Source organism: Falco naumanni, chromosome 2, assembly GCF_017639655.2.
Source record: "Falco naumanni isolate bFalNau1 chromosome 2, bFalNau1.pat, whole genome shotgun sequence".
Taxonomy (NCBI): Eukaryota; Metazoa; Chordata; class Aves; order Falconiformes; family Falconidae; genus Falco; species Falco naumanni.
Genome location: NC_054055.1, coordinates 68,141,872 through 68,153,587, shown reverse-complemented (window position 1 = coordinate 68,153,587; position 11,716 = coordinate 68,141,872).

The following is an 11,716-nucleotide window of genomic DNA, read 5'->3' as shown; positions in this document are numbered from 1 at the left end:
AGATCTTCAGCCACAGATTCCCTGGCAAAATGATTGTGACTCCTGCCAAGCTGGTGTAAAGATTAATTGATCCCATGTTCCTGATGGCCCTTTGTAGGACCCAGGGTGCATCATGTCTTCCCTTCATGCTCATTTTAGTTGAGGGGAATAGAAAGGTTTTGGAGAAGATGCCATGCTTTGTGTTCTTCCTCCTTTTGGAGGTCAGAGGGTGGCTACAGCAGGAATGGGGAAGGTGGACAAGAGGCAGAGGTCCTCTGTGTAGGACCAAGCAACCTTGTGAGTGGTGAGGTCATCTCTTTGGTCCTCAGACTTAGAACTGAGATGGTCACCAGGTCAGAATTAAGAATCAAATCAAGAACCAATGGAGATGTTGCCTCCCAAGGTAACACAGGGTGCAGTCCAGCCTGAAAGATCGTCTGGGCTTTTTCCCCTGACAGACTTCTTACTCTGGCATGGTCCTAGGGCTCTAGGACACTTTTGCTACTTTTCTGTGGTCCTTTGAGGTGGCTGTTGTGTGCTTTATTTCTGCACCAGAGATCTTAAGTTTGTCACAGATTAATGAAGTGTTTTGTGGCAAAGCAAAGAAGGGGTGTGGATCCTTCCATTGTATGGTTGCTTGTTACTGCCAAAGACTGGATTTAATGACTCAGCAGGCTTCTTCCAGTTGCATTGCTGATCCTAGTTGTTCAGGCTGAGCTTGTAGGGGAATCTGGACTCTTGCCCTGACAATGCCTTCTTTACTTGCACTCGGGCCTGGGTTGGGAGGAGGACTCTTTTAATGAGCTCTGAAAGTTGCAAGGTACCCAGAGGAAGGAGCTGAGGGGAGCAGTCTACCGCCTGAAATCCGCAGCCTTCACAGAAGCCTTTTGACTTTGGATCCTGTACTCTTCTGAATTGTTGTCAGGTTTTGTTTGTTGTTTTTTTTTTTTTTTAGAGAAATGCTTTCTCATTCTCCATGTAGCAATGGAGTGTCTTCTGTTATCACAGTCCGAAACTTGCCTGAGGCCTCTGGATGCTATAATCATGAAACAATAGTTCAAGAACCAACAGGGAAGACTTTTGGCAGCCACCGCAACCCTGAAGACCCAGTCCCCTCCTTATTCGGTGCACCGGCTTGTGGCAGAATTTGACTGAAGTTGTTGTGGGATGACTCCTTCATGCCTGTTTTTCTTCTGGGGTTTTGGAGGCCTCTGCAGAGTTCTTATCTTTACCTTCTCTGTTTATCTTGTTTGTCCTCTGTTTATCAGGTGAGACCATGCAGTCAACATGTAGAGGCTGTAGGAGTAACGTCCTCACCCCACAGGCATTTAATGAGTCCACATGGCTGCATTACCATCCTGGCCAGGGAGGCATGACCCTGGCATGAGAACCAGAGACCAAACAATTAGGGTACATGGAAGGGCTGAGGTAGAACTACCCAAGTGATTCTTCAAGGCTTCATCACGAATTCACATGGCCAAAGGGTCTGAATGCAGCATTAACTATGATAGAACAGAGGTACACCCTGCACTGCACCGCCAGCCCCTCTGAGCATCTCAGAGGCTTTTCTGAAATGGAGAGCACAGGGGACCACGGTGCATGCTTCTCAAGGTAGCTCCATGGAGGCTTTAGGGAAGTTGGAAAGATCCACGCTGGTCTTGTGGTAATGAGCCCTGCCTGGCTTCTGGAAGGAGTTATAAGCAAGGAAGCCACCCCTGTCTTCTCAACAAAAGAAAATACGAGACAAAATGTTGCCACAGCAATTTTAGAGGCCTGCCTTAGAACAATCTTGATAGGAAAAGCAGCAACTAAATGCACACAAGATAATGGAAAATAGAAGATTTAGAAAATAACAATTGTTATGTGGAGATAAGTAGATGTGATTTAATGATGGGAGCTTTATCCTTATATTTTTATTTAATAGAAAAGATGATTACATTCTCTTTCATATGAAAAATAAAGCAGACTGAAAAGGAGTGAATAGTAAATTGTTGGCTGCCTATTGAAAAACACAGGAGCTGCAAAGCGTTATTCCAAAGGCATTTTCTTCATCTTGCTCACTAACTTGTAACTCAAGTGGAATAGCTAATGAATTTGAGACGTTCTGAAATGTGCAAGTGTGTTTCCCAGCATGTCCTGTAATTGATCGCTCTACAGGGAGATGACTAATTTATCAAAATTAGAAATTCTTGATAGGGCTGTTTCACAGTTCCTCTACGCTTAAAGAGGAAAACAAAACATTGAATTAAACAAAGGGGGGAATTTCTCCAAAATTATGATTCCCCAGCCAAATAAGACTGAACCTATTGTGATAATGGATTTATTTTGGGCTTGGTGAGAAACTTGGTGAGCTCAGAAGGTAGGCAGCAGACATAGAGACCAGTGCCTAGAACCTGTATGAGCTCTCAGTCTGGAGCACTGATAAATTATCAGTGCCAGGTCTCTCAGCACTTCCTGCTAAGCCGCTCAGCAACACTTGGAAGCACTGGCTTAATTTCAAACTTGTTGGCTCACCGATTGACTGCCGAGGTGCAGTTTCACCAAACACGTGGCTGCTGGGATTGGACATCTGACCAGCTGCTCCCTCTGCAGGTTGGTGTCACCCTCAGGAGGTGCTGGTGGTCATGGTCCCTGCAGCAGCCCCTGCTGCGAGACGTGACTTCTGTCCACCCCAGCAGAGTGGAAGCCACCAGGCCTGAGGCTACCAAGGATGGCTGCCGGGCTCTGCCATTTCTCAGGCTCCAGCATCCATTAGGTAGACATTCACTTACAAATCTTGATGTCTTCCTGGATGCTTATCTGGAGCTCAGCACGATGGTACTTCAAGTTTGGGACTTTTGAGTGCTCCTACAATGCAAATATTAGATAATAATTCATTAAAGCAAGAATAGGAAAACAAAAACCAAAAGCTTGGTTCAAGCTGTGTTGAAATCAGTGAGGCCTTTCTTTTGAGCCCATTAGGACTTTGATGTGGCTCTTGAGAAAAAAATATTCTTTCCCATGAAAGAAACACTGAAAGCGTGTTTGTTGTTCTTGTGTTCAAGTATGGGACTCTCCCATGTTTTCTCTGCATAATGAAGAATTATAGACTTACCCCATATCAGTTAACAGCAAGGATTGAAGAACAGATCCTACACACTAGGCTTTATTGGAGAGATGATGAAACCCAGATGACATTTCAGGAAGAACTTTGAAATCCTTTTTCCTTCGATAAGCTATCATCTGCTCTGTAAGCAAGATTATTGTGACTATGGTTTTTTTCCCCTTGGTTTTCATTAACACAGCCATTTGCATAAAAAACAAGATTCTTGTTTCTGAAAAGTTCATATTCTCCTGCTGCTTATTCCCCCCACCTCCCCCCGTCCCCGAAGTTTTCACTCTGTTAGCAACCCGATAAATCACTTCCACTAAGCTCAATTATGATATCACCAACATGGCTTTATCACTTGGGGTGATAAGGAATACGCAGCAAGCACAGCCACAAAACCTGCAGGAATACAGATTATGTTTCCATGTAATTTGCTCTATTAACAGCTTGTATAACACGTTTGAAAATAAGGAACAAAAAGAAGACGTGATAGAAAGAGATTATGTTCTTTATGTACCTCAGATGCTTACAGCTGGGGTAATGCATAGATTATGAGCCTCAGGTAAGGCCTTCTGAGACCAATGGAAGGACTTCCATCAGATTTAGGGAGTTTCAGATAGAACTATGCATTTGGAGTGGAGCAGAGTATCTCTATGTAATCAACACTGACAGAAATTGGAAAGAAAAAAAAAAAAGCAAGTGAGAAGAGAAGAAAGGCTGCAGGCATTTTTGCTGACTTGGATATGAGGGTTCACAGCAGACTCCACTGAAGCTGAAACAGATCCATATCTAAATGAAAATAAGGAAACCACTACATCTGAATAAGATTTTGCTGATTCTGTCTAATTAACCTGGTAAAGGTTCAGGTACTTTAGTAATTAAACATTAACTTTAGAAGCTAAATTGCTTCTAAATAAACTGCTGGGATTTACTTTTGGCATGGAGATCAACAACTTTCTTGTCTTCTACACTACAAGAGCCTGGAGCATCATTATGACGGCCAGCATTATAGTCCAAGCCACCACCAGAAACATATTTGAAGAGTAAGAGACCCATATTTAACTGTAGTCAAGAAGACCTGTGGAAAAAAATATTCAAGAATTTTAACCAGCAAAATTTCATCTAATATTTAAATCATTGAGTGTTACAATCAAGCTGTGCTGTAAAATAAAACGCGCTGTGGGAAAGTTAGTGGATGAAACTATGGTGATAATGACATATTACCGAGAAAGGATGTCTGTTTAGTAATCACCCTTCAAAACATGTTTAAGTATTTCTAAAACAGAGGCAAGTTGCAGCTTTGAAAATGTAAGGAGTACCTGTAAGATAGGACAGTCTGTCTCAGGAAGGAACCTCCTTGACACAGCTTCCCAGGGCAACGCTGCACATGAAGAGGGGCATCAAACAGAAGCAGGCACGTTGCCGTGCCATGTCTCTATGCAGCATGTGCAAGACCACTTCTGGAGAGAGATGCCCAGTTATGTGGTCCATGCTGCACAGAGGATGAGGAAATACTGGGAAGAGTCAACAGGAGGACAGTCAGGGTAACTCTCAGCCTGGAGACCAAGCCTGCCCAGGTGTGACTTCAGGTAGACAGGCTGCCTTGCTTACTGAGGAGGAAGCTGAGCAGTGACTTAGGTCCTTACACACAGGAAAATCTATCTGATAAGGGAATGGTGGGGTGGTAGAAAGTTGCAGACAAGGGGCTAACAAGATCCAGCAGCTAGAAATTGAAGTCAGGTGAATTCAACTTTGACACAAGATGCCATTTCCTACTGCTAAAGTTGATGGGGTGTCGTTGTGCCCAAACAGGGGAGGAGGTGGGCTCTATTCATGACTTCACTAGGCACCTCTGTCAGTTTATGGTAACACACGTTCTCTTCAAAATGCTGCTCTCTTAAAATCAACCGCACACAGTCAGCACAAAGTCAAGGAGGGGTGAGTAGCCAAGACGGAGCAAGCTACAGGGGATGAGGGTCAGAGGGGAAATGAGGGCAGAGGAGATTCTGGCACAAATGCATGTTATTTGCACTGCTGCAGATGACTGTACAGATGAAAATACAATGATTTCCCTCTTTGTTGTCTCCTTGCCCCATGCAGAGGCTGGGGACTGCTGTGGCTGGGTAGTGCTGGCATGTGCTGCTAAGGCCATTAGTGCAATGAAGTTCCCTGCATCCAGGCTTCACGCAGTTCCCAGAGGGGGTCTGGAGGGATACTTTTGTCCTGTCAGTGTGTGACTACTAGATATGTATTTCAAATGAAGGCAGAAAGAAGAAATTTAACTCTAACTGGGCACAATAAATCCAAAGAGGACAGATCACAGCACACCAAGGCAATCATTTGGTGCTGGGAGACGGTATTGAGATGTCTTTTAAATTTTGTTTAGCCCATTAGCAGATACAGAATTAGACCAGAAAAAAACTTTGGGTAACACCTGCTGGTGCCCACCACACCAGGCACGGACCACCCGCTAGCACCGTGTCCCACAGGCCCCGGGATGTGTTGCTTCCCACTGCCCACCCCTGCCTGGCAGCAGCACAGCCTCCTCGGCTGCTGGAGCCCAGGCTTTGCTGGTGTCTCCAACCAGGAGACACCAACACTATGTGGTGCCAGCGTGGGCTTCCTGGCCTTCGGCTGCCTCAACACTGAGCAGAAATGAAAAGCTGTTGGTTGAAGACTGAGCTCCTCTGGCTTCCTGCTGAGCCTGGCTGCAGCCCTTTAATTAGGGGAAGCTAATTACATTTGACAGAGGAAAAGAGGCTGTCAAGTAGCATGGGAGAAATTCTTTTTGATTCAGCAGAAAACATTTTAACCTGAGGTGTCCTGTAGGCAGCAGTCACAGGTAGGAAGCCAGCATGTCTGAGAGCAGGATGTGTTGTCTTTTCAGCAACATTTCACCTTCTCTGGGGACATGTCCTGTTTGGACAGTGGCCTAAAGACAGGAGATGAAAGGTTGCTGAGGCTGAGGTTTCATACCAGCCAGCAGCACTCCACCTTCCCCCTGCGTCGGAGGGGCAGCAGCCACCAGTGGGGTTGGGGCCGCCGGGGCATGCTTAGGTTGGCATTGGACCTGAAGAAGGCTTAGGATGTGCAAAGCCTCTTGACTTATTTTCTTATCAAAGGATTTAAGCTGAGCTTTCTAGAAGAAGCTGGCATGGGCTGAGCACAGCCCAGCCCCACCAACATCCAGGAGGAACTGGGATGCTTTAGTTCCCGGACCTCTTTGAAAACCCCAGACTTCCTCTCCCCGCTTGCCCCTGTGGGGCTGGGACTGGCTCAGGGTGCTTGCTCATGACTTACTTCATAATGTAGTTAAGTAATCACAATATCACAAAACTTAAACTTGTTAAACTCCAACGACTAGTGTAATGTGGAGTTTGAAGAGCTGGCGATCACAAATGGTTAACTAACAAGTGTTTACAGTGCCTCATGGTAGTTGCTGGCACTAAGACAAGGGCAGTAAAAAGTGGATTAGATGAAGATAAATGTGAGACACAGGCAGAAACAAGTACTCCAGCAGATGTGTGTGGAAATTAATGGGGTGGTGATAATAAGAAATTCTGATTCGCCACACCATAAATACGTCTCTTGATAATCGGTTTCCAGTAGGATACCAACCAGGCATGCAGGAGACAGAAACCTGAATGGGGTGACATCTCCACATTGCCAATGCATTGGATAGACTCCAAAAAAAATAGCTGCAAAAGTTGAATTTGTTTCATCCCCAACGGTCTTCCCACCTCAAAATTTTACTTTCTGCATCTGTGACCCAGCCTCTTGACAAATAGATCCTCAGGGCTACCAGGAAAGATTGTTCCCAACTCGAGTATAAGGCTGGTGGTCAGAAGATCTCGGTCATGTTCCAATTGCTGCTGCAGATATCCTGTCTGACAAGGGGCAGGGGGTCACTACCAACCCCACATGTCTGTTCCTCTACTGAATGGGGATGTGAAAGCTCTCACACAGCACAATACTTCACCAGATGTGTTGTTGAACTTCAAGAGTTTATGTTTGTGAAGAGAACGCAGGATGAAAGGCATTACAGAAAAACAAGATATGATTTGTTATGGTTTAAACCCATTCTTTAGCAGTGCTACTTTCAAATATTTGCACGCTGCAGCATTTCCAGTTAGGGACTCAAGCCCAGCTTTTCTTTCCCAGTCCCATTTTTTTTAAAGAAGCAGAGTACTTTCCAAACCCTTTGGAAATGGATCTTTGAGCTTGCCCATTGCAGCCTGTGTGACCACAGGGACCAGGCTGTGGCTCCACGGACATGGAGGCATGAAAAGCAGTCCCTGCTCTTGCCTCTCTCCCCCTGGCGTATGGACGCGCTTCCTCTCCCAGGTTCATCCTGCACGTCTATCCTTGTGGATGTGTGCAATGGAGGTGGCACACACCCATCAGGGCAACTTCAGCTGCATCCATTCCGTGGTGCCTGGGAGGAAGCAGGAGAGGGAATGCGTGGAAGTTGAGAGGAGGGGGCTGTTTTGTGGTTCCCATACAGGAACCATAAGGTGCATGCCTGGTGCGCCGTGGCAGGGTGTAGGTCTGCAATGCAATTTTCTTGGCAGTGAAAGAAATCATTCAGGAGTCCCATTCCTCCATCCTCTGCATCACAGTTTTCTGCTGCCTGAACTGTGCGTATCAAACTGGGCAGCAGCTCTGTCCACTGAGGCCTTGGGAAGCTCCAGCTTAACAACAGCAGATGGAGTTTTTTTCTTTGCTTGCTTCATTTGAGGAAGGATTGGGGTTTTTTTAGGGGGGGGGTGGGGGGGTGGTGTCATTTTGGTGAAGCTGTTTGCAGACCAGTGCTGTAAAGATGTTTCCCAGCACAAGGGAGGTTGGGGAGATGAAATTCAGCTTCTGAAGGACCTGATCAGCCAAGTTGGGATTGCCCCAATGCCAATTTTGCCAGTGTGTGTGGAGCTCAGGCTGTAGCAGGAGAGGAGGATGGGAAGCCCTGAGGCTGGGTCACCACGAGGCTATTTGTAAGAAGGACCCACCTTACCACTGGTGCTTGGTATTTCTGCCCATGTGCCTGGAGTGAGGTTGGGTGAGGGTGAGAATAAATCCTGAGGGACCTCTCTAAGCACCTGCTAAAATTCAGTAATTTGAAAAAGCAGGGAATGCTAAAGACAAAAAACCCCAGAATTTGTAGATTTCTGTCTTACATCCTAGAAGAAATATGACATTTTTCACTTCTGGACAAGGCAGCAAGTGCCTCCCTGCCCAAAGGACAGTCTTCCTTGCTGAACATTCTGGACACGTGTGATGGCACTGCTCAGATACTCTGTGCCCTGGCCCCTCTTTCCCGGCCTCCCCATGTTCAGCCACATGAGCCCTGGGCTCCCTTGCCTCGGGCATGGGCAGCAAGGGGTCAGCAGCTGAGCGCGCCGGCAAAAGCCCCAGAAAGCAGCGAGTGGGACCTGCCAGCTTCAGGCTACTGTCGATGTAGCCTAACTGAACGCATCTAATTTCCCAGTCACTGCTTCTTGCGCACATGACCTGTTAAAAGGATTAAATTAAAAGAATTCCCAGAGCTCATCTAGTGATGATATGATGAGAGACAGGAGCTCAAGCATATCCCAGAGGTGGCTGATCGGGTTTTCTAGGATGTATTATTTATGGGGCCATCTGCTTTAGACAAGTATTGAAAGGGAGGAGGATTTTGATGGCATTCACTCATTTAACTGGGACAGGGGGTGGGGATGCTGTGGGTATCATGCCCTGCCACCGAAAAAATGCTGCTGTAGTTATTTATGGAATAAAGCTGGCAGCAGGGTACCTGTGTGCTGATGCCTTCAATAAAATGCTGCTCAGCCCTGAGAGCTCACGCGTGTCCTCACAGAAGGGGCCATTCATAGCACGGTCCATTAGCGTAAGGTACAGACATACAAATGTGTTCCAGTCTGAGTTGCTGGTACTGTGAAATACAGGCGTATAAACAGAGCTGTGGCTGGAGCTGGGGGCAGCAGCCAAAAGAGTCAGAGTCTGCAGGAGAACAGGAAGAATTTCCCCAAAATAGCTGATTTAGCTACTGTATAGCTCAGTAACTGCAGGATTTGTTTACCAGTATTACAGGCAACACGAAGCAAAATCGCAAATGTAAAAAAAAACTGTCTCTCTTTCTGATCGGGGCTGATGTGCTATTTAAATAATATGGGTCAAGAAATTTGAAATAGAATATCTCCATGAACAGGATTTGTGTTCCTTCTTGTCCATCTCCCATGGTGCTAAAAGCAGCCACCTTCTGCTGACATTTCCCCATCACGGTTGCATCATCAGATTTCTAAATATCGAAGGTTCCTCAGGCTAATGTCTAAGCCTTTCTTAGTGATCAGGAATGAAATTCCTCTCAAAGCTTTAGTTGGGAAGGTTCTACTAAACATGTATGTAGAAATTTGCCGGAAGCTACCTGTCAGTTTTCTGCCCCTTTCCCAGTAATTCAGACTAATGACTCGTCACCCACCCCCCCTTTTTTTTTCCCTTCCTTTCGCATCTGTCTAGAAGTAGCTTTCTGCTCCAGTTACCGCTTTAATAACAGCTATCTACTGAGGCGAAATTCTCACCCAGTCTTACTTGGTTTGTCTCATGACTGTTTTCATAATCCTTATTTTGTTAGTTATTAAAAAAAAAAAATACCTGAGCAACTGGTTGTATATCCAAAGATTTGTACCTCTGAATTGGGGTACTGCTCAGGAGCTGTTCTCCTGGACACTGGACCTGTGCAGGAAAGTTTTGATTATGAAAATGCAGGCTTATAGTCACAGGCTGTAAGAAAGGCAGCTGTGTACAAAACCAGAAATCCTTTTATGCAGCGTTTTTGCTTAGATGAAATTTGAGTTTCTGTATTATGGAAAGTTTCTCCCAGAGTTGCTACTGTTTTATCTGGACAAGCAGGGAATTAGGTTTCTGTCTGATAGGCAACTCTTCGTATCATCCATGTGCCAAATGTTCAGGCTGGGAAGCACAGCCCACAGAAGAAGCCTGGATCAGGCCGTACAATGGAGTTGTTCTCACTCTCAGGCTTTACTGCAGCGTCTTTCTGATTAGCTGCCTCCCACAAACCATCCCACCTCCCCCCGGCTGTGGCATGCCGAGGCCTGTCGGGCTCTTCTGGCTGGGGGACAGTGCCGTGGGACATGGCAGGTGGCAGGAGGGAGCAGAGGAGCTCCCCCACGAGTGACCTTGAGCCACGTCAGCATAACCAGTTATCTGTGAGGACCTACGGCACAGGGCCGGGTGCCCTCAGCATCCCTGCTCGGTGGCACCTGGACAGTAAGGGCCAGGGTGCTATGAGCTGGGTGCATACAGCAGAGGAGAGTCACACGAAGCCCCAGCGCTGGGGCCACACAGGTGGGTGTCCCTTGTGTGCTGCCATAAGGTGCCATGAGGGCAGCCCCTTGGCGCATACTTCAGCCTCTAAATACCCAGCAAGGTGAGCGCTTGAAACCTTTCAAGCAGAAACCTGCATGAATATTAGTGCTTGGGTACACGCAGGGACGTGCACTATCTTCTTGCTGGGAAAGTCAGTGTTAGCAAAATGATAAAAAGCAACAAGCCACTGGAGTCCTTTTTTGTTCCTGTTGCTGTAAGACAGAGCAGTGGCAGATTTCTTTCCTTTCCCCAGCCCAAAAGCCTCCCAAGGACTTGTTTTCTCTCTCAGAAGTGGTCCGGGTGGCAGCCCTGCACCTAGTGCAGGGAAATGACTCACAAGAGACAAGGCTTTTGGGCAGGACAGAGGGCCAAGGATTTTAAAACCCTTGCAGGACAAAATACTGGAGGGCCTGGCATCAAATAGGTTTTGAGCAGGTGTCTCCACAGAGGCTTCTCTATTTTCCAGTAAATCACCAGAAGAGTCATAAGAGCTTCTTAAGGAATACCTACGAGCAAGAGACATCATGCCTCCCTGTGTGTTTGTACAGCCCTTGTCACAAAGCGTCTGGCTGCTGCCACTGCAGAATTAAATCAGGGATGAATCCAGGCTGCCTGGTTGCACCATCATTAGCCACCGCCATGGCTACACTGCCACTCTGGGTGGCAATGCTTCCTGAGTCACCTCTTTTGCTCCAGATAATATTCTGCCAGGCGTCTGGAACAATCTCACTCCTTGCTGCTGTTCAAAGGAGAGCCCCTTCACCTGAGTTCAGCTGCCCATTTCCACGTCCTCCCTGGTCCCATGTCATACACTTTTTGGGCATGTCACTGAGCTCAGCTCCTGAAGCCAGCTGGGAGAGAAGCCTGCCTCTGTTGCTGCTCGGTTCTGTCTTCTGCTAGATAACTCTTCTGCTGGCTTAGTGAGCTAATCTGGCCGGGTGAAAAGACACACTGTCGGAGCCAAGGTGCCATAAGCGATGAGAGCAACTCCTGAAGGGGATGAAGGGAGGGTGCTTATGGGGGTGAGACATCAGGATGGCTCAGTTGTGTCTAACCTGGTCCTTGTCCCTGTCTGGTGCCTTCCTGTCTCCTGTGCTGCTGCTCGATCAGTCAGTGGCAGAGTGGATCAGATCAGGTGAAGTGATGGGGAAGTTGTTTTGGTTTTTTTTCCCCTTGGGGTACTTGCAGCCAAAGCCACTTCCCTGACCCGAATTGCTGCGTGACTGTATGAGGAGCTGTGTGGGCAGACACAACATAGTGGGGAAAGGAAGG